The 18,878-nt window shown below is 40.5% G+C and overlaps 1 protein-coding gene across 3 annotated transcripts in view; it reads right to left on the bottom strand.

The window, feature by feature from the left end:
* The window catches only part of LOC139247727 (folliculin-interacting protein 2-like), a 126,124-nt gene that overhangs the window by 68,887 nt on the left and 38,359 nt on the right, over nucleotides 1-18,878 (bottom strand). The gene's annotated exons all lie outside the window — the stretch shown is intronic.

Here is an 18,878-nt window from a genome sequence, read left to right as displayed (position 1 = left end):
CATTATACTGCACCACTTAAAAGTACGGTACCTTTCTCCAATTTTAATTTGCTAAATAAATGCTGCATTGAACTGCATTTATAAATCACAGAACTGCTTCACAAAGTGATTCTGAAAAACCGAACAACTACAGTGCTATAGGGCCCAAGTTTCGGGTGGAGTTGCTCCAATTTTCTTGGAGCAACTAGTTTAGTTTGGAGTATCTGAGAAATCGCAATTCTCGGCACTTAGTTTGCTCCTGTTCTAGTGAGTTAGTTTAGGCTTGTTTTAGTTCAGGTATTTTTTTTCCAAAAGGGGATGTGTCCAGCCACTTAAGCCTGTTTTGCAAGTTTCGGCAGCGAAAACTTACTCCAAACTAACTTAGAATGGAGTAAGTGTCCACTTTTGTAAGTTCTGAAAAACCTTTGCTAGAGTTAAGTTTAGTGCAGGCACAGCCAGAGGCACGGGGGGTGGGAAGCATTAAACACAAAGGACACATCAACATCACAACAGGGGGGGGGGGGGGGGGGGAGGGAAGTTAGAGGATTTTCCAAAGCACCAAACACCTTCACAACAACATGTGCAACGCTGCCGGCACTCAGAACACTAGTCCCCACTGGCTGCGATCGACTTGCTCCACACTAGGGAGACTCCGCTGCGCCATGCCACGCTCCAGGACGACAGGAGAATTCCCCGGTAAGATTTTAGTGCACTTTTTTTCCCCTAGATAGGTTACATAAATCGCGGAGGTGCACTGTTTTCAGCAGTTTCAGAAACTTGGGCCCGTAGAAACTGCCTAGTTTATATTGAAGAGTGATTGCTGCATCAGTGGAGTAGAGTTTAAATTTGAATAGATTGCAACTACTGGAGACAGCCCCTTCACCAATAGCTGGGAAAGATCCATACAAACTACTTCACTGGTCAGTACATGGTGGATGTGAACACCTTAACCACTCATTCAATTATGCTTTCCCGAGAAGTACTGGATGAAATCTCAGTCGTACATAGAGCCCTATTTACAGAGCTTTGTTTTGCCTGCTGCAAGGAGTAGGCCATTCAGCCCTTCGAGCCTGCACCGCCATTCAATAAGATCATGGCTGATCATTCCCTCAGTACCCCTTTCCTGCTTTCTCTCCATACCCCTTGATTCCCTTAGCCGTAAGGGCCATATCCAACTCCCTCTTGAATATATCCAACGAATTGGCATCAACAACTCTTTGCGGCTGGGAATTCCATAGGTTAACAAATCTGAGTGAAGAAGTTTCTTCTCATCTCAGTCCTAAATGGCCTACCCCTTCTCCTAAGACTATGTCCCCTGGTTCTGGACTTCCCCAACATCGGGAACATTCTTCCCACATCTAACCTGTCCAGTCCAGTCTGAATCTTATACGTTTCTATGAGATCCCCTCTCATCCTTCTAAACTCCAGTGAATAAAGGCCCAGTTGATCCAGTCTCTCCTCATATGTCAGTCCTGCCATCCCGTGAATCAGTCTGGTGAACCTTTGCTGCACTCCCTCAATAGCAAGAACGTCCTTCCTCAGATTAGGAGATCAAAACTGAATGCAATATTCCAGGTGAGGCCTCACCAAGGCCCTGTACAACTGCAGTAAGACCTCCCTGCTCCGATATTCAAATCCCCTAGCTATGAAGGCCAACATACCATTTGCCTTCTTCACCGCCTGCTGTACTGCATGCCCACTTTCAGTGACTGATGAACCATGACACCCAGGTCTCGTTGCACCTCCCCTTTTCCTAATCTGCTGCCATCCAGATAATATTCTGCCTTCGTGTTTTTGCCCCCAAAATGGATAACCTCACATTTATCCACATTATACTGCATCTACCATGCATTTTCCCACTCACCTAACCTGTCCATGTCACCCTGCAGCCTCTTAGCGTCCTCCTCATAGCTCACACCGCCACCCAGTTTAGTAACATAAGTAACAGATAACCCTATTCAAAATGACGACAAATCAAAGTTTACAACTTAACAGCCCTGCACTGCAATCAATTAAATTTAACCATACACTACTTATGGTCAAAGGTAACACACCCACTGTATTATTGCATTAAAACTTGCATGAAGCTCAGCATGCTGAAGTGGGAATGGAAAAATGCCCTGAAATTTCATCAAGCTCCATAAAATTACATTTTGCTTCATTTGTGGGGATATTTCAGTACCTTTGTCCCATTGCTTTTGTAATGTTATCTTTTTTTCTGTAATTTTAACAGTCTGACCCAACACATGCAGCTGAGAGAGTTAGGCATACAACCCGCCAACAATGACCCGTATATCTTACTCCAGAAGGACTAAACACCAACCAGGTATGACCTTCCCTTCCAATTTTCACTTCCTGCTGCTGGGGCATACTGCAGCTTGTGCTTGGGACCCACTGCTTGATATGGTTTAAATCAAAATGGAGGAGAGCGGGACTGTACCTAACTTACTTCACTTGCCCACGTAAGCAGTGACTAAACTTCAAAAGTAATTCATTGGTTAGAAAGTGCTTTGAGGCGTCCTCAGGATGCAATAAAGTGGTATATAAATGCAAGCTGACTTTTCGTTGCAAAACTGCTATTCACTCACTGTACCAACCTCAACTTTTAAATTTTAAAAAGTATCCCCCTTCGGGGGTGCGGGCAGGGAAGTGGAGTCGAGGCCAAGATCAGATCAGCCATGATCTTACTGAATTGCGGAGCAGACTTGAAGGCCAAATGGCCTACTCCTATTTTTTATGTTCTTGTGTTCTAACTCTTTACAACACTATCTTCTGCCTGCACAGGTTTCTCTGCCTGTGTTGCTCCAAAACAAGCTATGAAATGCACCCCACTAAAATAACTCAAAATCTGATATGTTTGTAGGAAGCTGAATTAGAGGAGTTCATTTGCCACATATCCCAGGGTTCGGTTTACACCTTCCCCTCAACACTGCTATTTCCTCACAATTTTAACCTGCTTCAGTGACCAGCACACTAAATTCCACAATGAGTTAATCCTTTACATACAAATTGAATCAATACCAACATATGCATCAACTGAATGAATGCCATTACCAAGAGGTTGTTTTAACGGCTTCTACTATTCCCACTTCTACAGATTATTTCAGCTAGAAATCGAGGGATTAGCAAAGAACACCAAAACTAAATGTTAAACTTTGTGCTACCCAAATGGCAAGTCAGTTTTCAAACAAATTCTTTGATAATTTCTGCATTAAAGTTACAAAATGGTCAGCACAGCAATCTTAAAGTATAATTAGAAAACAAGAGCAAAACATAAACCGAACAAGCGAATAACGTATTCATCAGCCAACTCATCAATTCTGACAAAAATCAAAGCAAGATGCAGACTAAAATTTAACTACTAGCAATGAACTCTTGACCGACTAATAACTTTTAGTTTGTGCACAAATTTCAGAATTTACTAGATTACTTATTTCACTGGCACATTTGTCCCATGAAGCCTTTCTCCAGTACTTTACCTGAAGTGTCTGTTCTGCATCCTCCCGTACCTATAGTTAACCACAAGAAACACGTCCTTGAGTGCACTGCAGTTACTATTATTTCAGCTTTCATCCATCCCAAAGCACAAGACTGTCAGATGACTTCCTCTGCAAAGCTCCTGCTGCTAATCTGACCGATAGGCACAGCTCTCCACTCTGCACCGTCCAGTATGGTATTCCCAGTGTACGCTACAGTACCATCATGAAGTGGCAGTGAGCCTCCAGGGTTGTGATGCCAGACGGCATAAAACTGCTCCAGTAAAGTCTTCAACAATTCTTCAGCTTTTATTCTTAGGCTGTTGATAGCTGCCAAAGTTACTGTACGTCACGATCACTTAAAAACACAGCCTGTATTTTATTTCTTAATCAGTGTCATGGGAATGCAACATCTTCAACTAACTGACTTACTCACCAGTTCCTCAACACAGCTTTTGCTTATGATCAGATTTCACAATGAATGTTTTCCCCTTCCAATTGTTTCAAGGCAGACTCTTGCAAGGGTGGGTTTCCATGGTCACTGAAACCCCTTTACTACCTTCTCCTTGTGCTCGTTATTCACATGCAATATTAGACAGAGTGCTGGTATATTCTTGACCATAATGAGCACCAAAACCAAGGCCAACACCCACATATTCAATTCCCAGCAGAGATAGCTGGATAGCAAAAGGAGTGGGACTGTGGCAGATTATAGTGCCTCAATAGTACAAAGAAGATAATTATGCATAGACTCTAGGATACTCTGATGTGCATGGCTCATTACAGGTATAAGCATTGCATCACTCGGCTGTAAAACACTCAGGTTCACATAGGAGTTGGGGAAGGGACGGAATATGAAAACAAATCTATCAGCTGATCACAACATCCATGCTATTCTTTCCATGATTTCAACCTAAAGAAGCAAACACACAGCTGGTTTGTTTTACCTGTGGATTTCATGTGGGGTTAAATTACATTAAGTGTCCAACAACAAAATCACTTGTGTTAAGCCTCGGCAAACAAGATACAGAAGTTTACGATAAGCATCAGACATTTCTTAGAAGCGGATAAACTGACCCAAGTCTTCAACAATTCAATTTCAGTGCTGCTTTGATAATTATTCATTGTGCACTTAGAAAATGTAACTTCATTATTTTAGACAGCAACTTAGTTATCCACATTGCTCGCTTACAAAATATTAGAATTTAGGGGAATATTACACAGAATTTCAAATTCCCAATGTTTACGTTGCCCAAGCCATGTAAAACATATGAACTTGAAATAGTTAATGGGATGAAAGTTGTAGCCTTGCCGAGTTCGTACGCACCCGGCGAGGCCTTGTAAATGCCGGTTCCTGGCGCGCGATGCACATGCGCCGAGAACTGGCTTTTCCGATCTTTTGACAGATCCAACGCATCCCTACAGAAAGGATATCCGTGAGGCAGAGATTGGGCTATTTGCCCAGAGAATGTCCTTCAAACTAAAAGCAGGTGTATATCCTACTTTTACCAGCATAAGAGTTTTAAAACAGAAAAACTAAATGTAATCTCTCATTTTTATATTTAAAAACCCTGTCCATTAAGGCAAGTTTATGGTTAACCCGATTAAAACACACAAAAAAAAATTCAAAAACTATATCTTTTTTCTAAAACATTTAATTACATTCAATTTCAATTAATTTTAAATGTGAGGTTTTTAAAAAATTTATTGTGTTTCTTGTTTTAGGATGATATTCTCTGATAGTAACGGGAGCTCGTAAAAACAGAGCTCCCATTATCAATGAGAATACTGCAGAGTTATTGGTAGTCCAGGCCCACGTGATTCCAAGATACACATCCGTATCTGGAGGACATGTTCCTATATGCTGCACAGCGAATAGAGGCCTCTGACTAGAATCCTACGTTCCTCCAGGACCACCAGGTATTTTCGTAGATTTTTTTTTCAGGTTGGAGGCATTCAACCTGAAGACTCCGACCGCAATTTCCCCCCCCCCGCCCATCGTCACATTGTTATGACTGCTAGTGTTACTCTGTCACAGTAGACATGCTCAAGATGAGTGTTTTTGGGGGTGGAGGTACAGATCAGTAACCTGGGTAAACATGGTCGACCTACAAACAATTCTCATGATGTTAAAACCACCCGTGAATTATGTTTGCCAGTGAATGTGGCCTAGCCTCCTTCCTCCAGAATGCGCTGAAATATTATCACTTGATACTGCAGTGCTCGACAACATAGCCCAATGCCCTTTTAACGCTTTTGATTCAACCAGTTAGTGTATTTTGCAAACGTTGCTGGTATTTATCATTCGAACAGCCCGCTCCCCCAGAAACAAATCCAGCATAAAGCAAACTTCATTTTTGTGCAACTGTATTTGGGATAATAAACTTAATGAAACATTTGTATTTCAATTTCATATCTAGGCACCCTTGATTTTTGCTATATTTGAGTTATCAATAAACCCGCTCTCTTGTATGGCTCGGAGGTGTAGACCATATGCAGTAGACACCTCAAATCGCTGAAGAAATACCACCAACGATGTCTCTACAAGATCCTGCAAATCCCCTGGGAGGACAGACGCACCAACGTTAGTGTTCTCGATCCAAGCCAACATCCCCAGCATCGAAGCACTGACCACACTCAACCAGCTCTGTTGGGCGGGCCACATTGTTTGCATGCTCGACACAAGACTCCCAAAGCAAGCATAGAAATATAGAAAATAGATGCAGGAGTAGGCCATTCGGTCTTTCGAGCCTGCACTACCATTCAATAAGATCATAGCTGATCATTTTTGCAACTTCAGTACCCCATTCCTGCTTTCTCTCCATACCCCTCGATCCCTTTAGCCGTAAGGGCACATCCAACTCCCTTTTGAATATATCTAATGAACTGGCCTCAACAACTCTCTGTAGTAGAGAATTCCACAGGTTCACAATTCTCTGAGTGAAGAAGTTTCTCCTCATCTCGGTCCTAAATGGCTTACCCCTTATCCTGAGACTGTGACCCCTGGTTCTGGACTTCCCCCAACATTGGGAACATTCTTCCTGCATCTAACCTGTCCAATTCCATCAGAATTTTATATGTTTATGAGATCCCCTCTCATTCTTCTAAATTCCAGTGAATACAAGCCTAGTCGATCCAGTCTTTCTTCATATGTCAGTCCTGCCATCCTGGGAATCAGGGTGGTGAACATTCGCTGCACTCCCTCAATAGCAAGAATGTCCTTCCTCAGATTAGGAGACCAAAACTGCACACAATGTTCAAGGTGTGGCCTCACCAAGGCCATGTACAATTGCAGTAAGACATCCTGCTCCTATACACAAATCCTCTCGCTATGAAGGCCAACATGCCATTTGCCTTTTTCACCATCTGCTGTACCTGCATGCCAACTTTCAATGACTGATGTACCATGACACCCAGGTCTTGTTGCACCTCCCCTTTTCCTAATGTGTCACCATTCAGGTAATATTCTGCCTTCCTGTTTTTGCCACTAAAGTGGATAATCTCACATTTATCCACATTATACTGCATCTGCCATGCATTTGCCCACTCACCTAACCTGTCCAAGTCACCCTGCTCCTCACAGCTTACGCTGCCACCCAGCTTAGTGTCATCTGCAAACTTGGAGATATTACATTCAATTCCTTCGTCTAAATCATTAATGTATATTGTAAATAGCTGGGATCCTAACACTGAACCTTGCGGTACCCCACTAGTCACTGCCTGCCATTCTGAAAAGGATCCGTTTATTCCTACTCTTTGCTTCCTGTCTGCCAACCAGTTCTCTATCCACGTCAATACATTACCCCCAATACCATGTGCTTTGATTTTGCACACTAATCTCTTGTGTGGGACTTTGTCAAAAGCCTTTTGAAAGTCCAAATACACCACATCCACTGGTTCTCCCTTGTCCACTCTACCAGTTACAGCCTCAAAAAATTCTAGAAGATTTGTCAAGCAGATTTCCCTTTCATAAATCCATGCTGCCTTGGGCCAATCCGGTCACTGCTTTCCAAATGCGCTGCTATTACATCTTTAATAATTGATTCCAATATTTTCCCCACTACCAATGTCAGGCTAACCTTTCTATAATTCCCTGTTTTCTCTCTCCCTCCAATCCATCGGAACTGATTCAGAGTGCATAGAATGTTGGAAAATGACCACCAATGCATCCACTATTTCTAGGGCCACTTCCTTAAGTACTCTGGGATGCAGAATATCAGGCCCTGGGGATTTATCGGCCTTCAGTCTCACCAATTTACCTAACACAATTTCCTGACGAATAAGGATTTCCTTCAGTTCCTTGGTCCCCTGTGTATTTCCAAAAGGTTATGTGTGTCTTCCTTAGTGAAGACAGAACCAAAGTATTTGTTAAATTGGTCTGCCATTTCTTTGTTCCCTATTATAAATTCACCTGATTCTGACTGCAAGGGACCTACATTTGTCTTCACTAATCTTTTTCTCTTCACATATCTATAGAAGCTTTTGCAGTCAGTTTTAATGTTCCCTGAAAGCTTACTCAGTCTATTTTCCCCCTCCTAATTAAACCCTTTATTCTCCTCTGCTGAATTCTAAATTTCTCCCAGTTTGCTGCTTTTTCAGGCCAAGTTATATGCCTCTTCCTTGGATTTATCACTATCCCAAATTTCCCTCGTTAGCCACGGTTGAGCCACCTTCCCCGTTTTATTTTTACATCAGACAGCAATGTACAATTGTTGTAGTTCATCCATGTGATCTTTAAATGTCTGCCATTGCCTATCCACAGTCAACCCTTTAAGTATCATTCTCCAGTCTATCCTAGCCAATTCATATCTCATACGATTGAAGTTACCTTTCTTTAAGTTCAGGACCCTAGTCTCTGAATTAATTGTGTCACTCTCCATCTTAATGAAGAATTATACCATATTATGGAGGAAGAACATCCGGAAGGGTGCTGAGCACCGAATCTCGTCGCCGAGAGCATGCAGAAAACAAGCACAGGCAGCGGAAGGAGCGTGCGGCAAACCATACTCCCCACCCACCCTTTCCTCCAATGACTGTCCCACCTGTGACAGACAGAGACACTAGTTCCCGTATTGGACTGTTCAATTACGAGAACTCACGGAGTGGAAGCAAGTCTTTCTCGATTTCAAGGGACTGCATTTGATGAAACCCAAGAAAGTACAAAATAAAAAAAAGTAAATTTGGTCCATCAGGCTCATACCTTTCAACGGGATCTATATAATTTGAACGATTTGACTTTCCCCAAGTTTATACCCAGAGGAGGGTGATATTCCCAGAGGAAAAACTTTAAAGATAAAACCTGGAAAATGTTAATCAAGCAGAAATCTTGACGATTTGCATTCTGATATTTAATATTTTAACACTTGTTCAAAATGAGATTTCTTTTGTAATGCAACTTACTTTACAGAACAACATTAAATGCTGTAAAACACTCAGGTGAACAGAGGAATTGGAGAAGGGGCAGAATATGAAAACAAATTCATCAGCTGATTACAGCATCCATGCTATTCTTTCCATTATTTCAACCTAAACGAGCAAACCCAAAGCTGGTTGGTTTTATCTGTGAATTTCATGTGCCAATGTTGATTTAATTTTCACAAAAAGGCAGACAAGAAATTTACAAAAATAAAGCCCAGTGAAAAATGTCCACATTTAACAGAGCAGATTAGCTGAGCATTATTGGGGAAATAATCTAAATCTATGAACTAGAGGGGTTATATTAAAGCTTCTCTATCCTGTCCTTTGCCAACAGGATGAGACATGTAGTTTGTCAATATTGCGACATACCCCATATGTCACTTGGTAAATCTGTTAAGTGGGATTCTTCAGAGTGGCAAAAGATGTTTTTCTTTACGCACAGGATTTTCTTCTGGTCTTGGATGACCTAGCTACCATACAAGCACTCTGCTCATCTCATCTCACAAGCAGCAAATCATGGTTGTAAGGATTCCTTTATGGAATGCACTGGATTCAAAGCATCCAGATTTTTTAATGAAATTCTTAGGAAAAGAATAAAAGACAGCCTCGCACCTTGCACCCCCTCGATTTTAAAATTCTCATCCTAGTTTTTGAATCCATCCACTGGCTCACCCCTACAATCCTCCTAGATCTCTGCGCTCCTCCAATTCTGGCCTCCTGCGCATCCCTGATTTTCAACACTCTACCATTGGGGGCCGTGTCTTCAGGTGCTTAGGCCCCAAGCTTTGGAATGCTCTCCCTCCGCTGTCAAATTTTGTTTGATAACACTACTGTGAAGTGCCATCATCACACGAGTTGGATTGTCTCCTTTCTCTTACAACTATTAAATCAAAACTTGCACTGTTATCCACCTATTCCCCCCAAAAAACAAATTCTCAAGACCAAACTACTTCAAAATGATCACGGTCACAAAGATAGTATCATCTCTGATAGTTCTACTGTTACAGATAAGAGAATGAAGGTGGTGGATACACAGACAAGGTTGAACCTACTGAAGAGCCTCCTGGCTTGCACCACCAGACAGACAGTCATCATTCACTTAGGCAGAATGCCAATGAATGTAAAATGGACAACTGAGATCTTCTGACAGCTTAGTTGGTAAGTGAAGACCTACAGCGGATCTGAGTATAGGTCAGGAAGGTGCCAGGTTTGAAACCAGTCAGACCCCAATTAGTTCATGCCAGCTAGGATTGTCATGGGGTTTTCAACACCTATGGATTAACTGCAGTGAGGGAAGGAGGAAAGGAGAAAAATGCAGGAAATTTTCCTCATTGCTGGTGTTTTTAAAAAAAAATCACTATACAATCCTTCAATAATTTTTTTAAATTCTTGTCAGCGGGACATAAAAAACCCACAATTGCCATTTGTGCAAATGTTTTCCCTTTACACAAAAACAAAGATGAATGATGCTATTGCAGTATTCCTAACCAAGCACTTCATTAGTTAAACCAGTGTCAAATATGACGCTGTTGTCACGAGTTAATAACTAATCATAGCATCACATGGTGCTTTCTGTGTAGTTCCTCTAGACACGAGCTTTTATGACTCGCCCTGCAAGGTTGATCAAACATTGGCTACAATAGCCTCTAACTGCTGTCATGTGAGTAGCTGTCATCTGACAGCTCTTAGCAACCTTGCTGATCTCAGCAGGACACACAGAATACAAATATATGAAACTTGGTTAAAAAAAAATCTACAATGTAACAGCAAACATGAAACTGCTGAAACAGATTATAGACTCAAAAAAGAGTAACCCTTTTAAAATCAAACATATTACAAAGAACTCCACACTGGTTCCAGCAAGGAGCACGAGATAAAAATGCTGTGTGTTCTCCAAGAAGCACTAAGGGAGGTGTCAGAGCTCTGCATTTGGCACAAATTCTGACCACTCCCACTGTACACAACTTGAATTTCACATTCCAGATCTTAAGGGGAAATTGGCATGGACTGCATGACAAAAGCAAACATTTACAAAACTCTAATTGTGACACTCTTCTTGCCATAAGCCGCTGCAGCAATTAAAGCTTAAAAAAACCTTTAGTGCAAGTGGTTAAAAAGTAGTTCCAGCAAAATGGGCTGGGAGATTTATCCTGCACCACTCCACTAACTATACTTCCCACCAGTCAACATGGAAAAACTTGCACTTAAATAGTACCTCATCACATCTGGTAGCATTTCGCACTATGAATTGCTTGGAAAGAAAGGGACTTAATTCTGCAAACTCATTTCCACACTGCAAGATCCCAAAACAACAATGAGACATGACCAGCTAAACTTTGAGGAAGGAATGCTGGCTAAGATCAAAGAAAATGGGATGCCCATGAGCCACACGAGAAGTTTTGTTTATAACTTCCAGTCCATTCACACCCCAGGTCATGGCAGTCACTTTTAAAAATAAGCAACTACAACTTGCATTTGTACAGCGCCTTTAATGTAGTGAAATGTCAAAAGGTGCTTCACAAGATTCAGATTATTTCAGCACCAAGCTACAAAGATATTAGGACAGATGAGCAAAAGCTTGGTCAAAGAGGTTAGTTAAGGAGCAGAGAGAGAGAGAGAGAGAGAGAGAGAGAGAGAGAGAGAGAGAGATTTAATGAGGGAATTCCAGAGTTTAGGTCTTAAGACAGCTGAAGGCACGACGATAGATGGATGGATAGCAAAGGAAATTGGGGTTGTGCAAGAGGCCAGAATTGGAGGAGTGCAGTGATTTTGGAGGGTTGTAGGGCTGGGGGAGGTTGCAACGGTAGGGAGGGGTAAGACCATGGAGTGATTTGGAAACAAGGTTGAGAATTTTAAAATTGAGGTGTTGCTTAACTGGGAGGCAACGTAGGACAGCGAGCACTGGGGTGATGGGCGAACTGGACTTGGTGTGAGTTAGCAGAGTTATGATGAGCACGAAGCAGAGCCAGCTAGGTGTTTCCTCACATGGAGGAAGATCGATCCTTTACTTCTTATACAGCTACAAGCAGCAAGCTACCTGCACATTGAAGCCAGGGAAGGCATGTTGTGCTGGAAGATGAAAAAGGCAAAAGGGAAGGAAATAGCTTAAAAAGTGGGAATCACTTCCTCAAACATGCACAAAATGGCTTATTCTGATGAAGGATCACACATCCAAATCATTGCAGATGCTGAATGAGATTACTGTGTATTTCCAGCATTTTCTAATAATTTTCAACCTTATTTCTCAGAAATGACCTAAATGGGATTTTTGCAGAATAATGTACCCAACAAAAGGTGGATTACCGGTAACTATTGGATCTAGTAATGGGGAATGAACCAAAGCAGATAAGAAGTAAAAATAGAGGAACATCTAAGCAATAGTGACCATAATATAATATGCTTTATGATAATTGAGAAGAACATAAGTATGATGAAAACCAGGGGAATAAATGGATAAAAGCTGATTTTGAAGGACTGAGAATAAAACTTGCAAAAAGAAAATGGGCAACAATATTGGCAATAAACGATGTGGAGCAGCAATGGGAAACATTTAAAACAGTATTCAACAGAGTGCAGGAATATATTCCGCTAAAAAGGAAACAACAAACTAAACACTATTGAGACTTCGTGGATGAATAAAGCCATAAGGGAACAATTGAGGGTAAGGAAAGAGGCATACATAAAGTACAATAACTGCAAGGGAGTGCATGATGAGGGGGAATACGAAGAAATTAGGTCAGAAGTCAAGCAAACAATTAGGAAGGCAAAGAGGAACTATGAAATTAGATTATCAAGGAACATAAAACAAAATAGTAAAATATTTTACAGGCACATCAATAAAAATGGAAGGTTGGGATGGGAATAGGGCTATTAAGGGATAGACAGGATAATACCACAGGTAACAATAGAAAGATGGCAGAAATATTAAATAATTATTTTGCTACAGTATTTGTGAAAGATGGAACAGGTGAACATTACATTGAATGATGAGATTAGTAATGAGATAAGCACATTTAAAATAGAGGGGTTATATTAAAACTAATCAAACACAAAGGATAAAATGCATCCACGCATTTTAAAAGAATCTAGGGATGAGATAACAGAGGCCTTACTACACATATTTAATAATTCATTAGAAAAAGGTGTAGTGCCAGAGGACTGGCGGATAGCTATCATAATACTTATGTTTAAGAAATGGGATCGAACATGTCCTGGAATTATAGACCAGTCAGCTTGATATCGGTGATAGGAAAAACAATGGAATCCCTACAAAAGGAGAACATTTCAGAATATCTAGAAAAAAAATACAACAATGAATAGTCAGCTTGGATTTCAAAAAAGGGAAAGACTTGCTTGACCAACCTCACTGAATGTTTTGAAGAGGTGACAGAGAGTAGACAAGGGTAATGCAGTAGATGTAATTTATCTAGATTTTCAAAAGGTCTTTGATAAACATAATAGACTGATGAACAAGGGTCAGAGAACGTGGAGTCAGGGGACAAGTAACAGAATGGATAGCTAGCTGGCTTCAAGATAGAAAGCAGGAGAGTAGGGGTTAAAGATAGCTATTCAGAAAAGCAGGTGGTCAGGTCGTGGTGCTCCATAAGGATCAGTGCTGTAACCACTGTTGTTCACAATTTATATTAACGACTAAGACTTTGGATTCAAAAACAATTTCTAAATTTGTGGATGGCACCAAATTAGGGGCAATAGTGTGAGAGGACTGCAACAAATTACAGGAGGGCATTAATAAACTTGAAGAATAGGCAAATAATTGGTAAATAAAGTTTAACACAGATAAATGCAAGATATTACATTTTGGTAGGAAGAATCGGGAGGTCATTTAGATGGGGTCAAGGACCAAAAGGATCTCAGAGTACAAATACACAAATCGCTAAAAGTGGCGACACAGGTTAGCAAGGCCATAAAAAAAGCAAACCAAGCATTAGGGTTTATTTCTAGAGGTATCGCATTGAAAAGTAGGGAAGTTATGCTAAATCTATCAAACCTTGGTTAGGCCGCACTTGGAGTACTGCGTACAGTTCTGGTCGCCATATTATAAAAAGAATAGAGAGGCACTGGAGAGGGTAATACGAAGATTTACAAGAATGATACCAGAAATGCAAGGGCATACATATCAGGACATGAACAGACTGGGTCTATTTTCTTGTGAAAAAAGGTCGAGGGGGTGACTTAATAGTTCTTTAATATTATGAAAGGTTTTGATAGAGTGGAGAGAGAAAGAATGTTTCCACTTGTGGGGAAAGCATAACTAGCAGCCATCAATACAAGATAGTCACCAAGAAATCCAATAGGGAATTCAGAAGAAATTTCTTTACCCAAAGAGTGGTGAGAATGTGGAACTCGCTACCACAGGTAGTGGTTGAAGCGAATAGAATAGATGCATTTAAGGGGAGGCTAGACAAGCATATATGAGGGAGAAAGGAATAGAGGATTATGCGGATAGATTTATATGAGGAAAGACGGGAGTGGAGCATAAATGCCAGCATGGACTGGTTGGGCTGAATGGCCTGTTTCTGTGCCGTATATCCTATGTAATGTACATAGTTTTTGTGGAAGGGGGTGGAGTGAAAACAAAGAGGTGAGGAGACAGAGTATTTCAACTGAACTTTCTATTAACAGCCCATGACTCAAAGCATTTTGGATCCTATCACGATAAGCCGTTTTAAGAATTTTTGGCTGTGAACACAGATGTACTAGTACAGGAAAGACATCAGGCATTTACAGATTATTCCAGAAGAACAGTCAAAATGTAAATATTAGGGGCAGATTTTGCTGAAGCAGGGCATCGAATAGCATCTGCTGTTAGTTAGACATGCCCCTGCACCTATCAGCTCAAAAAATGTTTGCCCACAAAAGTTGCTGAAAGTGCGAGCTGATAGCAACAGGGCATCTGAATGGAGAGGGTAAGCAACAGGATATCTCCTTAACTAATAAGGTTTAAGGATTGGAAATAAACAGTGGAAGGATCGAGAATGAGGATGAATTCAATGACAGACACAGGACGAGAAAGAGGAAAGAAAGATTAGAGAGCGAAGAGATAAAAAAAGAAAGATTTTTTTTGTAAATCTCCCTGAAAAATTTAAAACCTGAAGAGAGTCCAGACTTGTAATAGTTAATTTTCAGCATCAGAGAGATTGATTGGCAGTCATAAACAACTTAGGTTGTTAAAGGTTACATCGCTTGTAATTACTAGCCCTAAATATTTGTGGTGTGTTTAGTTTGGATCTACCCTGCCAATTCAGCAGCTTCATGACATTCAATATGGAGGCAGACAGTGAAATGCCATTTTGGCGAACCTAATAGTGGCGCTGCACAACATAGACATCAACTTTTGGATATTTACATTTAATTATGCATCTGTTACTCACCTGAAGTTGCAGAATTTACACATAAATATCGGAAACCGCCATTACCAGCGCCTTTATTTTAACAGCAAAAATCTGGCCCATTTAATACCATTTAGAATATATTTTATTATGCTACTATGCAAAATCACAACGTTGAAAGTGTTACTGGCTATGCACACTAACACAAATCTGTTAATCCAATGTAAACACAAACATGGTCATGCAGAAGTTATTAAGATAGGCTCAGTTTCACCTCAATAAAAACAAGGAGGGGAGGAATGATAGTTAAGTTTCATTAAGATTGCACAATTTATGAAGTTAAGATTCTATACTGTTTCAAAGTTTGCAGTGATTCTAAAATGTACCTATCTAATTAGCACCCAAAAGTGGCAGCCTCCTTATAGCTGGTTTGAAAGAAAATGTCAGAGCTCAATATTGCTTAGCTGCAGTATTTTAAGTCACATCAATCATGCAATGATTTCCACTGTTGCTCATGGTCCAGAAAGTTAATTTCATCTGGAAACCATTTTCCCCGAGACTCTCTTCCCATACAATATATATATATAATTTGAAGTGTTCTCATTGAAACCTGAAACTGTAATGTACTATAACTTGGTGTTAGAAAACATGTTCAAGTCAGATTGTAATTCAACACTCAAGCTCCAATTTACCCTGTGCAAATGTGCAAAGCCATCAACTGCACCTACAGGCAAATGTGCTATTCTACCCCTCCATGCAAAGCTCTTCTCAACAGGCAAGTGTTAAATACAAAGCTCGCACTGGTTACACTTGGGGTTTAACTTGTACTTCTGGCAGAGGGACGTTTCCAAAATCAGGCTTAAATTTATTTACAAGATGCACACAAATAGGAAGACAAAAGAAGTTATTGACCATACAAATATTTAGAAAATAAGAGAATTAGTCCACAAGGGACTAAAATACTACTTCCAATATATTTCTTAATTTATTTTGTTATGTGACGAGGCTTTTGGACAAAACTGGCAACATTAATACTTCACATGGGGATGTTGCAAAACAGCAGTCCATTAAACTGAGATGAAGAATTTATTTATCCTCGCTTCAGTCTCACATATCAACATTTAAGAGACATTTCCCAGCCACCAAACAATCCTTGAGGTTAAGGGCAGCATTAGAAACGTGCAACCTGTGCAACTGCATGCCCCCCCCCCCCTCCCCCCCGCCCCCACCCACCCCCTCAAGTGGATCCAATAATTAAAAAAAAAATGTAGGTCCCAAACCGAACCTTTGAGCAGGGACCCCACAAAGCCACACCACCCCTGTACACATCTTCCTGGGATATTCAGATTTACCCAACATGAATCATAAAATGTACAGAAATACCCATTTTGTCACCATACCATTATCATCCTGAATGTCGCACATCTTCTAAAAAAATCTGCAAGATCCATCTTCCGCATACAGGTAGTCTCTCTTATGTGGCAACTTATATTTAATATAAAATCTAAGTTTTGCATAACTGGGTAAACCATATGTACTTATGCTCAGAAATCTCACATTTGTGTTCAGTTAGCTAGCACTATAAAATGTGAATATAGAAAATATTGTAAAATCAAAAAATGGAGACAACCACACAAGAAATAAATAGATGGGGAAATCAACACCAACACAAATCATGACACCATTCAGTCAGTTCAACAGGCATCAAATAAAAATTAGTGTTTGATAGAAACTGGTTATTTCTCTTAAAAAAGACACATTAGAAGATTGCCATTAAGATCTGAGCAGGTGTGTGCAGACTGAAATGAAATGTGGATGTGCAGACTGAAATGAAGTGTGGACAAGGGAAGTGAAGCAGGGTCAAGTATTGTGGTCAATTGGAATAAACACCATTGGCAGGTTGCTGCATGTGTGTGCATAGAGAATGGGTGGTTATCACCGTGATGTCAGTCATGGCTCAGTGGTAGCACTCACATCTCCGAGTCAGAGGTAGTGGGTTCAGACCGCACTCCAGTGACTTGATTACATAATTTCAGCTGACACTTGCAGTACTAAATGCTGCATTGCCAGAACTGCAGTCTTTCAAAATGATATTAAACTAGCCTCTCAGGTGAATGGACATATGACACTATTCGAAGAGCAGGATAGTTTTTTCCAGTCTTTGGGCTAACATTTATCCCTCAAACATCACTTAAACAGATTATCTGGTCATTTATTTCATTGCTGTTTGTGGGATCACTACTTGAAGTGTAAAGTTTCTCAAATGGAGTGATCAAAGATCAATATACAGTGGATTACATGTGCTGAATTAATGCAGATTTTAACTAAATACACCTCAGGAGTTGGCTTTACACCAGTGCCAACATGAATAATTGGCACAAACTGTATGTGGGGGAATGAAAGTAAAGAGGATAAAATTAATTCATATCTACTCGTCTTTCACCTGCCAAACAGTTCAGCATATTTGTGTATGCTTCAAATTAAACTGTGTCCTAAAGTAAGAACACAAGTATATTGCAGTTGTAAAATTTCCCCAGAGAGCCAGCCATCTCAATCAATCTCTCATTTGCAAATATGTGTAGTGAGTCCAGATTGTGACATGACTGCTCCTTCCATGGCCTACCTTTCACTCTAAATACTGCTGTTTGGGAACTGCTGCCGACCCCTCCTTCAAAAAAGGGAACGGTCTTGTTATTTCTGGAGATCACCCACATATACTTATCACCCATGGTATTGCACTTGGAGAGTTACCAAGTGCAGTCTCAGGTCAAGCAGAGTCAGAGACTGGGAATAATTAGAGCAAGCAACACAAGTATAAAGCAGTCCCCATTTTAAAGCCATTCATTCTGCCCTTTTTATATTTCCATTATACATTCCTATGTCTACATTGAAAATGGAAAAAGCCTCATTGAGAGAGAACATAATTTAGATTAACCAGACGTCCCTTTTTTCCATGGACAGTCCCAGAATGAGGTACAGCGTCACAGGCAAACAATGACCGGGGCGGGGGGAAAGAGAAAGAAAATAAGGGAGAAAGGCTTGCATCTATATAGCACCTTTCATTACCAACAGACATCCCAAATCGCTTTTATATCTAGATCAGTCATGATCTTATTGAATGGCGGAGCAGGCTTGAAGGGCCAAATGGCCTATTGCTACTACTTATAAAAGTACTTTTTGAAGTGCAGTCACTGTTGTAATGTTGGAAATGCAGCCAATTTGCGCACAGCAAGCTCCCACAAACAGCAATCTGATATAATGACCAGATAACATGTTTTTGTTACGGCGATTGAGGGATAAAAATGGGCTCCAAACCAAAGATGATGACATTGGGAGAAATGTCGAAAAATTGTCAAGGATGAATTTTATGGAGGGCCATAAAGGAGGGGGAGGGAAATAAATGACTTGGGCAGTGATGTGAAGAAAGATATTTTCTGAATAGGCTGTATCGACAGAGAGTACTAAAAATTGACATTCTCGTACAGCGTCATTGTATTATTTATAATAGCATGACATTACATCTAAGGTAATTGCATGCATATTTGTTTGCGTATATGTGCAACTTTTCAAATATAGGCTGCTAAAAAAAATTTGCCTCGCTGTGCTGTGCAATCTACATTATCCATCCTGGCTACTTTGCTGTGTTCTCACCCAG

Source organism: Pristiophorus japonicus, chromosome 2 (assembly GCF_044704955.1).
Source record: "Pristiophorus japonicus isolate sPriJap1 chromosome 2, sPriJap1.hap1, whole genome shotgun sequence".
NCBI classification, from domain to species: Eukaryota; Metazoa; Chordata; class Chondrichthyes; family Pristiophoridae; genus Pristiophorus; species Pristiophorus japonicus.
Note: the sequence above shows the minus strand (reverse complement) of the source record. Positions and strands in the feature narration are given on the sequence as shown.